Genomic DNA, 20,981 nt, shown 5'->3' with positions numbered 1-20,981 from the left:
CTGGGAAACATTTCTTGATCCCTTAAGTTATGAATTAAGTAATGATATTGTAGTTGGATATATTGATTTTTTGTTGAAATCAAAAAAGGATAAAGTAGAATACATATTTGGAACATATGATGAGATTAATTATTCAGCTCATTAGGCATCCTTGGAGAAGGCTTCTCACAAGAAGATTGAAACTATTATGAAGAAGGATTTACCAAAGGTTGGTATGACTGAGGGTGAATCACAAGTAGTCAGGCAAACCATGAAGCAAGAAATACTAAATGTGCAACCTTTGTCAACATTTGTTATAGAGAGATCTTCAGAATAGAGCATTCTGTAAGTAGGAGTATCATATGTGTAACCAAGCAAACCAAAGAGAAAATTAGAGAGATTAGTGGAAGCTATGATCACAAATTCTAAAAGCATCAAACAGCAAGCCATTGGACCAGGCAAAAGACAAAAGACATTGTTGACAATTATTGAGTCTAGTGATGAAGAAGAAGAAGAAGAAGAAGAAGAAGTCAAGAAAGTAGAGAAGGTGACAACATCAAAGCAATCAGTAGGAAAATATCAGTAACCTTGGAAGCCAAAGATAGAAAAGATAAACTTAGCTATTGCTATTGAGGGTAACTTTGTTCAGATGAACAAATTTTATGACTTGTATAACAATTCTGAGAAAGATCAGATTGATATCTTTGCTGTGAGATATATTATAGAAAATAATCCAAAATTGAAGGACATTGAGGGTATAATGAACCAGAAAGTCTATGATAGAATTATTGAGAAGAAGGCATGAGAAAGAGAAGAAGATTTAAGACTTCAAAAATCTATGCTAAGAACTATTTGCAAGATTGATTATGGAGAAGAGATTAAGAGATTATTGAGTAATCTTGCACATTATCTGAGGAATAAAGTCAAAAAAAATTTGTTTATGGTGGGTTAGAAAGAAAAGTTAAGAAGTGAGACTGTAACAACAATAAGTTAGATGTTGACAGAATCTAAGGCAACATCTCCACTAGCACCCAAAACCTCAGAACTATTAGTAAGTGGTGACACTATGCAAATAGATCAGACCAATGTTACCATTAACATTGATGATGTAAATCCATTTGAAGGTTCCAAAAAGAATAAACCTAATATCAAGGATACTGAAGATAAACTAAAGAAAATTGAAGAGGAGAAGAAATTACTTGAAGAATAAAAGAAGAAAGTAGAAGAGGCCAACCAAAACTTTCTTAAAGATGAGAAGAAGAGATTGGAAGAGGAAAGAGAAAAGAAAGAAGAAGAGAGAAGAATTAAAGAAGCAAAGATAGGATGACACTAAACCTTCTAGTTCATCTACTTCATTTTCACTTACCAGCCTAGCAACTGATGATCATGATCAAACTGACTTGATCTCATCCCTGTCAAAACTCATTTAGAAGAAAAAGATAGTGAAGAGCCTTCAGAAAATCTGGATGGAGGTTACTTATAGATTACATAGTACTTAGGTAGTGCAGAATACAAAAGAAGATCTAGGACAGAGGGCATAGGTAGTGCTGAAGTCATTTGATGAGGAATTCACTAATTTTTTGAGTATAGCAGAGTCTAAGGCACATATTTCACATGATGCTAACTTGCTTAGCACCATTTGCCAAAATATTAAGAATGATTTGATAAGTCTTGATACTTGTATCAAGGAACTTCAGAATTGTCAACAAGATGGGAAGATACTATACATTAAGTGTACTCTATCTTATAAATTGACTAAATAAATTAACAGTCAAATTGGAGGAAAGACAAGTGAGCTTGAAGCTCTATCCAGCCATATACAACATCCAGGTTGTAAGATTGATGAATTTGAAGGACAAGTGGCCAATATTCATAATGATATCAGAAAACTAGAACTTCAGAAGGAACAAATTTTGAAGAGTGTTAGAATTTAGAGAGTCTATTTCTCTGAAAGTATATATTTGTTGAGAAACAGTTGGAGGAATGTGTCAAGGCCAAGGACACTTATTCTAACTTTTTGTATTCAGACCTTAATACAGTTGAGATTATATCATATGCCTTATGTATAATTCTCACCTCTCTCGAATCTGCCAAGGAGACATGGACTAAAGGTATGGATAATCTCAAGGAAAATTCTAATGATTGTGTTAATATATTAGTCAAGTTTTTTATTAGTGACACACACTTATTTAGATTGTATATAGCTACTAAGCTCATTGTTTAGTTCTCAGTGTTTTCCATGTAATTCTATTATCACTGAGTTTTACAACTGCTAATAAGTCCTTTGGACAAATCCTAGTGGTTACTGAGTAGATTTAGTTAGTTCCAGCCATTTAAATCATGCATTTTAGTGTATGTCGAGTTTATCAGTGGTTACCGAGCATTGCAATACTTATCGAGTTTGCAGTTCATGTGATGTGAAGCCAATATTAATAGAGCTACTCTATGCTAATCAAGTGATTTAGTGTTAGTCGAGTTACACAATATCTACTGAGTCACCAGTGTAGACTGAGTTCAAGACTACTTCAAAGTGATTAGTATGGACCAAGCTTCTACATCTACCAAGTGCATGATGATGTCAAGCAATGATAGTGGATGTTGAGTATCAGAACCTCACTGAGTCAGTCTTCAGAATCCGAATGTCTTCATGTGGGACGACTTTGTAATATTTGTGTTAACTTGTATCATGGCCAACTTTGTAATTATATAATTTGGATTGGTATATATATGTAATGTATTGTACCATATCAATATAATTTGAATTTTGATGTGTATGTGAAAGTTTAAGTTATTAATGCAGTAGAAAAAGAGTGAATTGTAAAGGCCATAAAAGCATGAGGAGTAGTAGAGACATATCTATCACAAAAAGGTGATTAGTACACAAAGAAACCTCTTTCAGCAAACCTAGTTGCAAATCAAAGATCTACTACTGCTTCATCCTAATAGGTGAACAAGTCAAAATCCTTTAACAAGGTAGACCTAAAAATCTTTCATAAATCTCTTTACCGCGTGCATACTTCATTGTATGCTTGTAAATCCTCTCACAAGGTGGACCTAGTAGTCTTAATTGCTCCTAATAGGGTAGATCATCAAAAGTGATCAATGTAAGCCTTAACAGGCCAACTTTATGCTACAATACTAAAGTTTGTGGGTATCATCCCCACCCCAGTTTTACTTTCTATTTGGAAGGTATCTGGGTCACCAAATCTTTGTGTCAAAGTGTTATGAATGCTTTCATGTTTTTAATTTCTCATGGATGCAATTAGATCATATGTGATGAATTAAGTGCTAATTAAATTATTGGATTAAGAATTGAAATTGTTAAAGTTTTGGAAGTTACTGATTCACGCCTCCCCTCTCAATAACTTAGCATAGTCTTGAATATTTCAAACAATTGGTATCGAAGCTATGTGGTTCTCTACAAGAAGTGAGGAAACTAAGAAGAGAGCAAGAGATTTAGTCAGTAAGGTTATGTGAAGTCTTGGAACAAAGAAACAAGATGAAAGAAGAGATAGATGGAAGGAACAATGAAATCTAGAACCCATTCCTTTAGTAAGCAAACCTTATTGATCATCTTTCCAATGCAAATAAGGAAATCATGAGCATAAGATTTGAAAATGAAAGAATGAGTAATGATCTAAATTCTAAAAGGCAAATCAATGAAAGAATGAAAAATGATCTAAAATCTAAATGAAAAATCAATAAAAGATTGAGGAATGATCTAAACTATGAAAAACAAATCAATGAGAGAATGATGAAATCTCAAGGAGACATGAATCAATTGAATGAGGAAAACCCCTATAGGTAAAAAGGAAAAGCAAGAATTGGATACAAAGAAGACGGTGAATCCTTTGAAAAAGGTTCTCAAAAGGAATCAAAGACCTACTTGCAATCACTGTGGTAAGATAGGTCATACATCAAGCAAATGTTGGAGCAATGGGAAAGTAAAATTCAAAGGAAAATGCTACAATTGCAATCAGTGTGGTCATAAGGTTAATGAATGCAAATATAAATCAAGATTTGAAGGTATTTATCATAAATGTAAGAAACATGGACACAAGACATCAGAATGCAAAACCAAGACATTAAATCCTCTAGAGCAAATTGTGAAAGCAATATTTGGTTTGGACTACAATACCTAGTGCAGATGTCATTACCGTGGAGAATTTGGACACATTGGTATGAATTGTGTTAAATATTGGACAGGTAAAAACAATTGGAAGAATGAGCAGGGATAAAAAAATTTTAATCATTGAAATATGAGATTAGGACAATAAAGGACAAATTGTAAGTGGAAATACTCACTAGATCAGATTGCTTCTCAAGTCCCTAGTGAATTATTAGAAAAGATAAAGCCAAGATGAGATTTTGCTAGACGAACAGTTAAAGAAATATATGCACAAACCTTGAGGCAGTTATTATCAAGCATATTAGATGCTAAGGTGAAAGAGTCATTAAAGAAAAATGAAGAAAAATTGACTCTAAAGTTAAAAATACTTGTCTAGTTTTGATCAAGGACGTTGAGCATGTTGTTAGGAATGAAACAAACACTTGGAAAAATGTCTATCATCTTCAAAAACCAAGTGAATTTCTAGTTGAAGTAAAGGATGATGATGATGATGTTGAAGACAAGGATGAAGAGGATGATGAAGGATCAACTCATTTTGTTACAGTTGATTACGAAGAATAAAAGGAGCAAGAGGCTACTGAGGAAGAAAAGAAAAATGATGAGGAGACTAACTGAGTCAAAATAGCTACAACAGTCATTGCCTCTCTTCCTCACTCCCTAAGAAAACCATTGACTACATCAAGTATGTAGACAACTTCAGCAAGTTTGATTGTGACCACTAGTGATATCTCAAATGGCCAATCACTCTTTGCCCCTACTCAACTCAACACATCATTGATAGAAGTAACTTCTACTACATCTACTGAGTTGCAGACTCCTTCTTCATCAACTGAGTTGGCATCATCAACTCTAGATGCATTGGCTACTTCAGTTTTTAGTATATTAGTGCTAAGCACACCAACTTTGACTACTTTAGTTTTGGGTTCTACAATTTTGGCTTCATCAATTTTGGATTCTTCAAGTATTTATGTAAGTATTCCTTCAGTTAATATAGTATCAATTTTTATTGCAAGACCAAGTATGTCTACTATTGTTTCCATTTTGGATATGAAAGCAATAAGTGTAAGGATAGTTGAGCCTAAGATTCAATCGAACAAAAAAAATTTTGAGAAAGGAAAGGAGATAGAGGAAGACATCAATTTAGATGAGGAAATAATAATCCCCAATTGGGATATTTACAAGCTTACTCTAGACTAAATGAAGACATTTGGTGAACTCCTCAAGAAAAAGGCTAAACAAAAAAGACCAAGAGAGGAGAGAGATAAAGAGTATAAGATAATTGAAGTGCCAAGAAGATTTTGATAGAGGCAATAGGAATTGAGATTGATTCTTCTCAACCTATTTTGTATCAGCTAGTAGAAGTAGTCTAGAAATTCAATGAGGACACTGATGGACAAGATAAGCTAGTGGAAAAGGCTGAAAATAAATTTAATAATAAAGTGTTGCAGCACATTGCTCAGCAAATAGCCATTTAGCAAGTAGAGCTCTCTATAATTTTGGTCAATCCTGAATCATCATGTTCAAATGTGTCATCACTTTTTGGGAAACTATGTGATGTCTCTAAGTTTACAAAGGAAATAAAGGACAAATTGTCCAAAATAGATATAGATCTAAAGGCTAGTGCTCAATAGTTGCAACTTGACCCTAGTTCAAGCTCTACACATTTCAAGAAAGTAAGATTCTTGTTAGACATGCAAGTTGAATTGCTAAGAGAGGAAGCAAGGATTAGATCAACATTGATTGACATACAAAATATGATCCTTCCAAACATAGATACAACGCAAAAACATATTGTACCTTCAAAAACTCTAATCCATGATAATAGCTTTTCTATTGTGGACCATATGATTGAACTATTGGCAGAGGTACAAATTGCACTTCATACATGTAAAGTCATGCAAGAAAATTGGGATAAAACCTTGGCAATCATTCTCGAGATACATTTTGAATTCTTATCCCATTTTGGTGTTTCTATGTAAATAAGTTAGAATAATTCTTTGGCATTACTATCAAAAAGGGGGAGAGACACATAATATTAGGAGAAAGACAGAAGACAGTATGGGGGAGAAATATGTTGTGGGGGAGAACTTGTAACAAGTGTGAAATGATCAGTAAGACATGTTGTATATAAAAAAAGATGTATAGTATATTATATATACCTTACAAAATCAATTTTGAAAAATCTCAAAAAATATAGTATACTCTTTCGAGCTAGTATCACATGGTGATGAATACAAGGTATTCAGTTTTGGCTAATAAGTATTTTTGTCACTAATACCAAAAGGGGAGATTGTTGATATATCAATGAGGTTTTTTATTAGTGACACACACTTATTCAAATTATATATAGCTACTGAGCTCATTATTTAGTTCTTAGTGTTTGCCATGTAATTCAGTTGGCATCGAGTTCTACAGTTGCTACTAAGTCCTTTGGACAAATCCTAATGGTTACCAAGTAGATTTAGTCAATATAAAGTCCAACAGTTTAAACTATGCATTTCAATGTATGCTAAGTTTATCAGTGGTTACAGAGAATTGCAATACTTACCGAGTTCACAGCTCATGTGATGCGAAGCCAGTGTTAACCAAGTTACTCTATGCTAACCACATGATTTAGTGTTTGCTGAGTTGCACAATATCTACCGAGTCACCAGTGTAGACTGAGTTGAAAACTACTTGAAAGTGATTAGTATGGACCAAGCTTCTATGTCTACCAAGTGCATGATGATGTTGAGCATTGACAGCGGATGTCGAGTATCAAAACCTCACCGAGTCAGTTTTTAGAATTCGAGTGTCTTCATGGGGGCTCACTTTGTAATTGTGTAATTTGGATTGGTATATATATGTAATATATTGTACCATATCAATGTAATGTGAGTGTGTATGTGTATGTGAAAGTTCAAGTTATGAATGTAGTAGAAAAAGAGTGAATTGTAAAGGCCATAAAAGCATAAGGAGCAGAGGCATATTTATCATAGAAAGGTGATTTGTACATTAAAAAATCTCTTTTAACAAACCCAATTGTAAATCAGAGATCTACTACTACTTCATCCTAATAGGTGAAGTAGTCAAAATCCTTTAGCAAGGTAGACCTAATAGTCCTTCATAAATCTCTTTACTAAGTGCATACTTCATTGTATGTTTGTAAATCCTCTCACAAGGTGGACCTAGTAGTTCTAATTGCTCCTAATAGGGCACATCATCAGAAGTTATCAATGTAAGCCTTAATAGGCCAAATTAATGTTGCAGTACTAAAGTTTGTGGGCATCATCCCCACCCTAGTTTTACTTTCTATTTGGAAGGTTTCTGGGTCACCAAATCTTTCTGTCAAAGTGTTATGGATGCTTTTATGTTTTCAGTTTCTCATGCATGCAATTAGATCAGATGTGATGAATTAAGTGTTAATTAATTATTGGATTAAGAATTGAAATTGTTAAAGTTTTAGAAGTTATTGATTCACCCCTCCTCTCTCAGTAACTTAGCATAGTCTTGAATATTTCCAATAGATTGGATGAAGATTCTATCAACTTAAGGCAGAAGGACAACATTTTTTATAACAGATGGACAGTTTTTGAACAATTTTGACATTTTGACCTTTGTCATTGATGTCAAAGGGGGAGAAGTACATGAGAAAGTTGTAAATAAAGATAAAGAGAAGATAAAATTATGAAAGTATATTATAAGGGGGAACATATGTAAAGATGGACAATTTGTAAAAGATGTAATATTACTGTATTATTATCTTTGAGTTTTTGCTACATAGCCAATTTTCCCTATTTTGTTGCCATCAATGCCAAAGGGGGAGATTGTTGACAATTGGCTAATGGAGATATGTAATTATTATCATTTATGGCAACAGATGATGTACGTGATTACATGAAACGTCATAAATAAAGATACTTAGCTTTTAGGACTCAAAAATTTGTCTAAGTATGAATTTGGTATACAATAGTGTATTGTTTTGTTTATAACTTGTTGTTGATGTCAAATTATGACTAGAAAAAATAGATGGAAATTGTATACATGTTGACAATGATGTGTATAACCTTGGAAGTCAATACAAACTATATGAAAAAGAGATATTCATGTTTTAGCGAAACAGGACAATAGAATTAAAGGAAATGATTATTTTGTTTACGAAATAATTACTTGTCCAATTATAGCCGATATCCTAGATGTTTACTCTAAGTTGCAAAAGTGTACTATGGTCTTAGCCAACCTGGCAGAAATTTGCGTAAAGACATGGCATTTATGTAAAGGACATCTCCTGATGAGAGTGTGATTGTATGCGTTATCTTGTAATTTTTATGTTGAGTAATTAGATGAGAACTTTTGTGAAAGTGATATATGCAAAGTTTTGTAAAAGCTATTTCATGATCTTGGATCGAGCTGAAGATCAGAGATCAATTGAGAAAGAAGTTACAATACCTATTCTAGAAGTTTGATTACTCATTTGGCCAGTGCACTCTTCTTGTAATTGGAAGTGCATGTTTGGGCAGTGGGCTCATCTTGCATTTATTGTACTACAACTCCTAACAGGGTTGGCATAACTCCTAATAGGGTTACAATCTTCTAACAGGGATTCATAGTATCCTAACAAGGACTCCTTATACTAAATTTTCTCATTAACTCCTAATTGGGTCCATCCTCTAACAAGGAACTTATATATCAGTATATTATCTAGTGGGTATCTTCCCCGCTGCGGTTTTCCCTTGGCCAGAGTTTCCCTAGCTAACAAAATATGGTGTTATGAGTTATCTTTGTGCATGGTTACTATTACTATTCAACATTACTTTATTACTTTGTTATGTATGGTTTAAAGTAGGAAATAATATCTAGTTGGTGACTAAAGTTTATAGATTACTAATTCACCTCCCTCCTAGTAATCCCTATTTCTAACAATTATGTGTTCCTAAGAGATCAATGAGGGAAAATTGATTCAAGAAAAGCATAATGGGGCACTTAGTGGTCACTTTGGGGTCAATAAGACACAAGAACTAGTTGCTATGTTTTACTTTTGGCCTAAAATTAACAGGGATATTAGACAATATGTGGAGTGTTGTTTGGTGTGTCAAAAGGCAAAAGGTACATCTTCCAATGAAGGTCTTTACCAATTCCTAGTAGTCCTTACCAATTCTTAGTAGACCATGGGAGTGTTTAAGCATGGATTTTGTAGTAGGATTACCAAGGACCAAGCACAACTTTGATAAAATTTATGTCGTGGTGGACGGATTTAGTAAAATGACACATGTTGTTCCTTGTGGGATAGTACATGATGCTTTCCAAATTGCATACTCATTCTTTAAAGAGGTGGTAAGGATCCACGGCCTACCCTTAAGTATTTTTTGAAATAGTGACACAAATTCATGAGTCATTTTTGGAAGGCCTTGTGGCACAAGTTAGGCTCAAATTTGTCCTTTGGATGTGCCTACCATATTCATATAGATGTACAAAATGAGGTTATCAATAGGAGTATTAGAAACCTACTGAGGTCTCTTACTAAGGAATATGGACAGTCTAGGGACCATCTCATTGGAAAAGTAGAGTATGCATATAATGACACATTCAATAGGTCAAATCGTAAAAGCCCTTTTGAAACCATTTATGTGTTACACCCTAGAGGTGTGTGTGAATTAAGAGATTTGAAGGATGGGAGACAAGGCAATGTTTATGTTGAAGACTTTACACATTCCATGAGGGAGCTCCATGAAACAGTGAGGAAGACTCTCATTAATAACACTAAGAAACTTAAACATAAAATGGATGATAGTAAGAGGGAATTATAGTTCATAGTTGGGCACCTTGTGATGGTCCATTTATAGAAAGCAAAGTTGCAGAAGGGAGTTCTTGACAAGCTTTCAAATGAGGAGGTTCGAACCATGCAAGATATTGGCCAAATATGGAAACAATGCCTACAAGGTAGAACTTCTCGAGGAAGCTGGCTTGTCACCTATCTTAAATGTGGTAGACCTAATTATGTATAAATGTCCAGTTCCAGATGCTGATCAGTGACTTAAGGAAGTGACCTAAGCAGTTGAAGACCTAAATTTGACTCCTCCCCCACCATAAATAACTGACATAGTACTTGATTCAAAGGTCTACAAGAAGACTAGGACCACAACTTATTGGGAACATCTTGTCAAGTGGCATGGCCAAGCAGATGTAGAGGTTACTTGGATCAAGGAAGTAGACTTTAAGAAGTTGGGCATAGACTCCAACTTGCTTAATCTAAGGGGGGATTGAACTTTTTGTTTTTAGGGGAGTATGGAGGAGGAGCATCTAGGCTAACTTGTAGTCCTGACTCTACCCTTTGGGTTTTTGGCTTGCATTGACCCTAGCCAAGTAAATTTGGTGTGTTTTGGCCTCAGAAGGTCATTGTTGGGTTTGCTCCTAGGTGGATTTGACTAGGTTCAATTCAATCTATGCGGTTTTGTTTTCTTGCTTTAGGTTGTTTATGTTTTGGGTGTTAGGGGTTGTGGGTCTTATACCCTGGCAACCCAAGAAAGGTGTGTTTTTGAGTTATCTAGTCCTCTATGATGTTTTTACATCCTTGTGCATAGGTTGTCAATTGGAAAAAGTTGGGGAACGATGTCAAAAAGATGTCAATTGTGCAAAAGTTGCCAAACAGGTAAAAAATGGTCAAAATTATGTGAAATAATTTTGTAAAGGATAAATCATGCCTAGACATCATCAATGGGTTATAGTGGACAGATTTGGAAGTCCCCAAGTTCGTATTGGACATTTCCCTATAGGTCATAGTGGATAAATCATGCCTAGACATCATGAATGTGTCATAGTGGACAAATTTTTGAGTTTCTTGATTGCATGTATGGATAAATTGCTGACAACTACTTGTGGGATTGTTGCAAGAGTAGGGAAATTTCTAGAACTATATCTTGATCTACTCGAGGGCCTCCATGGGGATTTTAAACATTTCCCTCATGCATAGAACCCCAGACCCGTCATATTCTTTGCATGCATTATGTGAAACATATGGTTGATGTCATGCCTATGATTCCATATTTTGCATGCATATCAGTTTGGTATGCCAAACTATCTTTGGGCATTTCACCATACAGGTTGATGCTTCTTTTATTATTTTTCCACTATGCATTCTGGGTGTCAAACTTTTTGTTAATGGAGGCCATCAAATAATGAGCATTCCATTTGATTTTTCCTTTGAGCATGTTCACCATTATTATCTTACCATACAATGTGTCTATCTTTCATTCTCAATAACCCACCAAATCCATCATTATTGCATATGTATTTCCTATTCAAATTTGGAATTCTCCTAGGGTCATTTTCTTACCATTATCAGATCTTGAGGGGACCACTCTCTCGATGTGCCTATTTTTTTGTCAAATTCAGGGCATTCACACTCACATTTGGAATTTCTTGACCATTATCTACAAAATTTTAATGAACTTTGAATTGCACATTTTACATCATTTCATATTGTGGTCTAACATTAAGAATATGAAAGCATATGAACCTTTATGGGAGTTATTTGTCAAACTCCTCATGCTTTTGTTTCATGAGGCCACATAACTCTCTCTCCAAAATATTTTTCAATAGCTCATTGTCATTTGTGTACTCTACTCCAAAAGAGAAGTTGAGAGGTAAATACTCTAAAATAAAGTTTGAGTTGGGATTGTTGGAAATATTGAGAGGTGGCAAAAACAAATTTGGGGTGAAATTCAAATCTTAACTCAAACTTTTGAAAAGTTAAGGTTTGGGGAGAGAGAGTGAGTATGGGTTCAAGGAGAGAGAGTGAGAAGGCTGATCATTAACTCAAACTCTCCAACTTAACTCCAACTCTAACTCTCTAACCTAACTTTTTTGAAAAGTTTGAGTGCGGGGGAGAGAGAGTGAGAATTAGTTTGGGAGAGAGTAACTAATTGTGGCTTTTATTTTCAAAAATATAGGTTTAAATATTTTCTAAAATGTCATTTTTAAATATTCAAATAAAAAATTATAGATTCAAATTTTCTATTTGACAATTTAGGATTACATGTAGAAATATCTTTTATTTAGTTTTATTAATTTATTTAGGTCTTATTCAAAATTGCCCTATGCTAGTACTATTGCATCATTTAATAACTTTTCCGTTTTTACTATTTTTACTAAACCATTTAACCTTGTATAGGAAACACTATAAAATTACAATTTTTAACTAGTATAGTTCCCTAAAACTATTCTTCATTGTATTTTTATCTTATTGTAATTAAAATTTTAGATTCTATTATTTTATTTTAAATTTAATTTTTGTATGGAATTATATTTTTAGATTAAAAAATAATATATAATTGTGTCATATTTGAAAATAAGTATTATATAAAAAATTATAATTTATATAATATGAAAGTTACCATGATATAAAATATATAATATTACTAATCACATATATATTAAAAAATGTACCTTAAGATACATTTAAGCTAAATTTTTTTTTTTAAAATTTAATTTTATTACAATTATAACTATATTAAACATACCTATTCATTTTATAATTGTTGATAAATAGATTTGTCACTTGAAAATAGCCCAACAGGGTGTACGTGGCAAACTGTTCACAATAGTTGGATAGCTCCTTGATATGCGACCTTCCTTTGTGTTTAGAGGGGCATCTCCCTCGTAAGATACAATTTTGAAGTTTTCAAAAAAAGATGAAATCAAACTTTAAAAGATCAATAGAAAGCCATTGATGACAAATGCACCACACAAATTCAAAGCTTTCTTGGACTAACTTAAACCGCTAATAACAACAATCAAGATCTATGCTTGAGAATTACCACCAGCACAATGTTGATGAAAAGATTCATAAACATCTGCACAATACCATGAAAATGATCACTGCAAAGAGAACCAATATTTTTAAAAATTTAGATTTTGAAAGAAAATAACTAAAATAAAATTTTCCTCTATTTTCTTGCACCAAGAACCTAAGAGGAATTTTCAATTACAAAGATAGAATTTGAAACACTTTCCAAAAATCACCTTATTACCAAAATTCTAATCTAAGTCTTCTCCTATTCAAAAATTAGAAATGAAGTCCCCAGACAAAGGTAAGAAAATTCCTTATATAGAGATGGAGGTTAAGAACTACCCTTCTGTGGTTAATAACTACTTCCCAAATATGTGATTTGGGTGAGGTTAATTAACCTCTACAAAATTAACCCAATATAACCTAAAACTCAAATCTTACATCTTTCGAGAGGAAGATTGAATAATCAATCCTTATAGATCTCCTTTTGATATTTGAATGATTTATTCTTGAGTTATATCACTTTATTAATGAATATATATCCTCTTTTCATGAAGAGATCAAGAGCATGAGGCATACATGAGTGCACCGAATACTGACTTTAGGTTAATGATCTCTCCAATTGTGCTTATATCTACTCTACATTTGTCTTCTCACAAATTTGTGAGACAAATGCTGAATCACTTTGTAAATCAAGTCATCCCTCAACTATATATGAAGATTGATATCGTGGTGGTCTAGAAATGCTATGTAGAGGCTCAGCTACAAGAAAAGGGAGATTGGTAAATACTTTTATATTTGTTTCTATCCTCCACCTCCCGATGTGTATGTATAGTGTTGGTCTTCTTATGAAGATTTGTATCCGTGACCCACCATACCCCATTTATCAATCTTGATGAATCTAGTTGAAGCCTATCTACCACTGTCAAATGATGCTTTCTTGGCACCCATCAACTTGTCGGTCGTAATAATGAACTCCACATCAAACACCTCCATGTTTCCATTATCTACTAAAGATGTCTTATGGAGTCTATCATATGGGCATGATCATTATGTCAAATAGATTACATTCTTAGATTAACAATAACCTATCAACATCAAGAAACATCCATTGCATTGGTGTAATGATGTATATTGCCTTGGTACTCTATCAAACAAGTTAGTAGCTTTTCTTCGTAGAATCTTGACAACTATTGATCATGAAATCCATCTGAATACCTGCAGTTGCATCTATTTTGCCAAATGTATACAAAATGTACACCCTAACTCCTACTTGAGCTTCCTCCTTGAGGTTCTCTCACGATTGTTTCTTACCATTGAAGCTACCACCTTTCTATCATCTCCAAAGAATTCTTGTTGGAGATTCTTCCTTTTCCATCCACCACCATCACCCTCGCACGCGACGATGGTAAATTTAGTGAAGTAAAAAAAAATGTTCCAATGACTATTTAATCAATCATGGATTAGGGAGCATGGGCCAAGGAGTATCTGCAACAACTCTTTCAACCATTGTTCTTTCTCCTTCATCACACAACCCAACCCAAACCACTTCTTCATGATCTTCATGGCTACCTTGCATCTTTTTGTACATGTCATCCAATGCCAAATAACTTGGAATCATGCACATCATGGGTTTTGTATGGAGAAGTAATATCACTTTCCCTTGTAAATCAATAATCTTCACCTACTAATTTTTCTTGAGGAGGAAATCTGTTTCCAAGAGAGCTCTTAGGATTTCAACATTTCTCTCCCCAATGATTTCTTTGCATACTATCTTGCTTTTAGATTTTTGAAGCCTCTATCAAATACCTTGAAGAAATGTCTTCTTTCTTTCATGAGTAAGATGTATTTTCTATCATAAAGAGGCCTTTGAGATGACTCCTCTTTCAAATCTTATCTTTCAACATTCAAAAAAATGAGGTTAATAATTGTTTTTGAAATACGTGTTTTGAGCCTCTAGCCTTAACCTTTTTGGATGAGAGGTTAAGGTTAATGGTTCAAAATACGTGTTTTGAAAATTTATCTTAACCCCTTTTTGATGGAGAGGTTAAGATTTTAAGATGAAACACATGTTTTGGATCCCAAACCTTAACCTTTTTAGATGAGGTCAATGGTTGAAAATTTGTTTAAAAACACGTATTTTGGAAACTTATCTTAACCTTTTTTTGATGGAGAGGTTAAGATTTTGAAGTATAATTCGTGTTTTGGGAGGCATCATTAACCTTTGATAACTTAAGACTCGGGAACCAGATTGCAAAAATTCAAAGTGTTGCACAAGCCGGAGACAAAACAAATGTATCAAGATCGGGAAGTCATTAAAAATACAATAGATAATTGGCCCTTTCAAAGCTTGAAGTTTGATATGTTCAAACTTGTTTTCACTCAAAATATAGATGGAATTATTACAATTTAGCAGGTAAAAGATCCATGGCAACAATAATCAATTCAATTATATTTAATTAAAATTAAGATTAAGATTGAAAAGAAGTAGTAGTTGATATTTTACTAAGATTATAATTAGATTTTCATATAAAATTGAAACTTTAATTAATTATATAATTAAAGTTAACCATTAAATAAGTATGAATATGATATTTATAATTATATTATTCTAATATATTTTAGCCGATAGGCTATTTGTGGGAACATTGTTCTCGGAAATTAAATTTTTGACGAAAATTTTGCAAGAGTTTGACTGGAAAATTGAAAATCCTTCCCATTAATTATTTATTAGCCAATTTTTTGATATTTATTAGTTGTTATCTCCAGTTTTAACTATTGTTTTTCTTTTTCTATTAATTAGTTGTGATCTTCACATTAGCTCATGTTGTGATCTATTCAATTAACTTTTGATTTTTAAAATTGATTTAGATTTTAGTTTTTAAAATTTAATTTTTTTTTTTATATTAGTTTAATTTTTTTTTAAAATATTATTTTTTAGTTTATATAATTTATTTAGTTAATAGAATATTTATTAGACTTTTTTTTGTATTTCTCTTGTTAATTTTTCATAATAAAGTTTTTGATGGGTTTTTTAAATGATTTTTTTTCATATTTAATAAATTTAATTTAAATAAATAATATTTATTAATCTATTTAAAATATTTTAGTAAATATTTTGTTATTTAAATTTAAAATGGTTAATAATCTAATTTTTCACATAAGATTATGATTTAAATATCCACTTTTAAGTTTTTTTTTTTTTTTTCCTTATTTATTTAAAAAATAATTACTTGTGATCTCACATTAGATTATGTTGTGATCTCTATTTATTAAATTGTTCATTTTTTTAAATTAATTTAAGTTTTAGTTTTTAAATTACTTTTTTTTAATTAATTTAATTTTTTGGTTAAATATTATTTTTTCAATTTCTATAATTTATTTAGTCAATAGAATATTTGTCAGAGATGTCGCTATTTTTCATATTATTATTTTTGTATTTTTCTTATTAATTTTTTGTAATAAATTTTTTGTTTGTTTTTCATATTTGATAAATTGAATTTAATTGTAAAATATTGAAATTATTGAACACGTTTCTTAAGCAATATTCAAATTTCTTAAATATTCTAAATTTTATATCTATGTTTTAATCTTTAAATTTTTTTATGTTTTTATTTTTATTTTTAAAAATCCTATATTTACATTATTTAATGTTCATTCTACATTTTTCTCTTAAATCCCATGTCCTATCATCCCACTGTTGCATGTACAAAAGCATGTGACTGCTTGTATACTATACGATATTAAATAAGTAAAATTGTCAGTATAGTTTTTAATAAAAATATTGAAAAATATTCTATGATTTTTATTTTTAATCACACTTGGATATGATTTATGATTTATTGAATTTTTATTTCTATTAAAAATATATGTAATGCATTATAATTTTAATAATATAATTATTTAACATATAAAGTCATGAATAAAATTGAAATAACTACAAAATGTAAATATATTATAGATTTATTTTATAAATTATAATAATTTAAAATAGTATATTCTTAATGTTAAATTTTATTTTTTATATAACTATTTATTTAATTTTTATTCAAAAATAATTTAACTCAAAATATACCGTTTAAATATTAATTATATATTATCTATTTCAATTAATTAATTTTTTGTACATCATTCTTAAATATTCAAATAGAAAGATATTATCTAAATTTAGACATTGAACTAAATACCACTGTCGACATATGCTCTCTTATAATGTATGTTATTATTAGATATTTTTTGAATTTTAGATTTTTTTCTATTGTTCCAAATAATCATTCTTTAAATTTTCTTACCAAACTATTACATTGCATATTATATATGCAAGTTTTTAAAATGTAAGTGAGTTGATTTAAATTTTAATATTTTAATATTATATTTTATTATAATATAATTTTTGTTGCTCAAAAAATTAAAAAATTATATTATTTATATTATATAATTATTTAAGAAACATTATTTAATATTATTATTATGAAAATATTACAGCTTCCATATTATAATTTATTTATAATATATAAATAATTATATTTATATATAACTTTTTCAATATATTATAATATTATAATAAATTTATTAAATTAAAATTAGATTTATAAAAACTAAAGATATTAAGCCACTCTATGACACTTGTTTTATTATTTATTATTTAGTTAATTTAGACGAAAAATGTATTAAGGATGTTTACGCCGAGAGGCCTTCTATACAATGGCAGCACAAAATTCTAGCATGGGAATATGCCAAGATTCTTTGTCAATAAAAAAGAATTGGGAGCGGTTACAAACTTCCAAATTAAATATTAAAAAAGAATTCCTGAAATAATAGCTGGCTGAAATAATAGGAAGCCAAATGGAGGCCAAAATAATAGGCTCGAAAAAGTAGGGCTCGAAAAAGTAGGACCCAAAAAAATAGGGGCGAAATAATTTTAATATGGTTTTTTTTGTTAAATATAATTTTGCATGCACATTCTTTTTTTTTTTTTTGCGGGGAGTGGGGGAATTTGAAAAAAATTTGTGGAATGTGAAGAGACGTCTATTGGGGGATATGAGGAGCCTCTCAGAAGTTATAAAACCAAGGTTCCTCATTTCATTTTCATTTTATGTTTTTGCAAGAAGGAAGAGGTGGAGGTTATTAGAAGATTAGATTGGAGTTTTTGAATAGGAGTAAATTGAAGTTTTGGAGTAATATTTTTGCAGGTGAGATTTCTATTTTTTATTTACATTTTCATTTAGATTTAGATGTAGATGTAAATTGAAATTCAAAATCAGTTATAATATTCTACATTGATTTAGATTTCAATATTAATTAATTTTTAATTCTTCTAAAGATTATCTCTGAAGAACAAATGGGTTTTGTTCTAGGAAAATCTATTTTGGATGGAATTCTAATCATTCAATAGATGATTCACTCGGCCCAAAAGAACAAAGAAACAAAGAGGCTTGTATGTTATTTTAATCACAGTTGGAATTTATGAAAATGAAAATAGGCACCTCGAGAACGATTACTCTTGGCGTAATATATATAGAGGTATATATAAGCTAATTTTATTTTATTTGTAACAATTCTGAAATTTTAAAGTTAGACGAAAAAATGTATTGTGTATTACGGTGTTTTAATAATATGCATGTCTATTTTCTCTGAATTAGAAGTACTTTGACGTGTGGTCAATTGTATATCTTCGAGATGAGTTTTTTTGATAGTTTCAAGTTGAGTTGCAGGGGTTCAGAAGCCAATTTTCTTTATTTGTTTGTTTGATTGAGGCTCTCTTTGCCAGGTAAGTTCACAGCATCTTCTTTGGTTTGTGTGAAATCTGAAAATAAACTGAATCTGCTATTGTATATGCTTGAAAATTTAGGGGGTAAGTATTTTAAATTTTGTTGTAGGCGTGAATCTGAATTGGCCATTCAAACCGAGACATCAAACATGAGCAGACATGGTGAAAGAGGGAAGCAGTTCTCAGAGGGTGAAATTTCCTCGAAAGAAGATAGAAAGGGAGAGGATAGCGAGGATGAGAAGTTTGGAACAGGTAGGAGAAAAAAGCAGAAGATTGTGGAAGATAATTCTAGAATTAGGGTTTCTCCCAAGGAACACAAGAATGAAAGGGATCGTAGCAGAAGGCACCGATCAGATGAAAGAAAATCCTGGGAAAAAGAAAAGCTTGTCGATTCCAACGAAGAAAAGAACAACTGAAAGCTCTTGCACAAAAGTAGGGATGAAAAAAATTCTGACATTAAATGGCAACTATCTGATGACAATGAAGGCAGAACTAAATCGAGGGATAAAGGTGTTGATGGCCACACTAATAGGCATGACCTAGGTGGAGACAAGAACAAGGACAAAGAGAAAGAGAGGGGCAAAGACAGGGATAGAGATAGGGAGATGGACAAGGATAGGGACATAAACAAGAGAAGATGCGAAGATCCTGATAGATATAGAGAAATGAGGAGTCACATAAAAGAGAAGCCTGAAGAAAAAGATGGTTATAAGAAAACTAGGTCTCATAAGGAGACAAGCAATACAAACAAGCGGGATAGACAGACAGTGGAAATGAAAATTTTTGGTGTGCCCACTCCATCTCATAATGGGAATGGCGAGAGTCCTGTGAGAGGAATAGAGAAAGGTACTGGAAGAAGTGGGGGGGTTTACATTCCCCCATTCAAGATGGCGCAAATGATGCGCGATGTCGAAGATAAGAGTAGTGTGGAATACCAGCGGATGACATGGGATGCCCTTCGAAAGAGTATCAATGGGTTGGTAAATAAGGTAAATGCATCCAACATCAAGACCATCATTCTAGAATTGTTTGCAGAGAATCTGATCCGTGGAAGGGGTCTATTTTGTAGGTCTTGTATGAAATCCCAAATGGCATCCCCTGGATTCACAGATGTTTTTGCTACCTTGGTTGCTGTAGTTAACACCAAGTTTCCTGAAGTTGGTAATCTGCTCTTGCGAAGGACTATATTATAGCTCAAAAGGGCATACGAGCACAATGACAAGCACCTATTGATAGCAGCAGCAAAATTCATAGCTCATTTAGTGAATCAACAAGTTGCACATGAGATCATTGCCTTGGAACTACTTACTCTTTTACTTGAGAATCCTACAGATGATATTGTAGAGGTTGATGTTGGGTTTGTTAAAGAATGTGGATCTTTGTTGCCAGACCTCTCACCCAAGGGTCTCTATGGGATTTTTGAAAGATTTAGAGGTATTCTCCATGAGGGTAAAATTGACAAACGAGTGTAGTTTTTAATTGAAGGTCTTTTTGTAATGAACGCAAAACAAAGTTTGAGGGTCATCCAGCTGTGCATCTAGAATTGGATCTTGTAGAGCAAGAGGATCAGTTAACACATGAAGTTTTCCTAGAAGATGAACTTGATCAAGAAGCTGGTCTGGATGTTTTTAAACCAGATCTTGATTTCATAGAGCATGAGGCAACCTATGAAAAATTGAAGAAAGATATTCTTGGATTTCACAACATGTAACACATAAGAAGGTGCTACCACTACATTTACAATCGTTGCTGGCATATAATTGGCAGATCTGCATACTTCTAGTTGCTGGTTTAAAGAAGAAAAGCCCATATGTACCTGAGTGGAACCCTAATTAGTTTCTATTCACTATCCTTGGGGGTTCTTTATTTTACCCTAAAGAATATTACATGTTGTCCTCACCTTTTGAGCTTCAAAGATTTATTAGATAGGGTAGTTCTTTGAACCTTCCTTTGCTATTGAAGCTGAAATTCTTCACTAAGGCATAATTTTTTAGGGCCACCCCATAGAGGTTTGTCTTTACCAAATAATAAATTCCTATTAGAACACCATTTTGCTAGTGACATGGTGTTGTTTCGTATGCAAACTGAGATAGTCCAAACAAGTGGTGTACCTTTAAATCCAAATTTCTTATGTTCTCACTAAAGGGACATGTGGTCACTGGTGATGAAGAAGATGGTTAAACAAATGAATAAGTGGCATAATAATTTCATGTCTATTGCTGGAAATTTCAAGTTTTCCTTAAGGTTGGTACTGTTCTTCACATATGAAGTAATTTTTTAAAAAATGGTTAAAGCTTGCAGTCAGTTGAGAGTGAAGTTGCAAACCTAGAATTCAG

General features: G+C 32.1%; 1 pseudogene; it reads left to right on the top strand.

Moving 5' to 3' along the window:
• Positions 1-20,356, top strand: part of LOC149559573 (uncharacterized) — a 69,570-nt pseudogene extending 49,214 nt beyond the window's left edge.
• The last annotated feature ends 625 nt before the right edge of the window (positions 20,357-20,981 follow it).

This window comes from Cupressus sempervirens, chromosome 5 (genome assembly GCF_028749045.1).
Source record: "Cupressus sempervirens isolate cs-2001-9-10 chromosome 5, ASM2874904v1, whole genome shotgun sequence".
Classification (NCBI taxonomy): Eukaryota; Viridiplantae; Streptophyta; class Pinopsida; order Cupressales; family Cupressaceae; genus Cupressus; species Cupressus sempervirens.
This window is presented reverse-complemented; position numbering and strand designations above follow the sequence as displayed.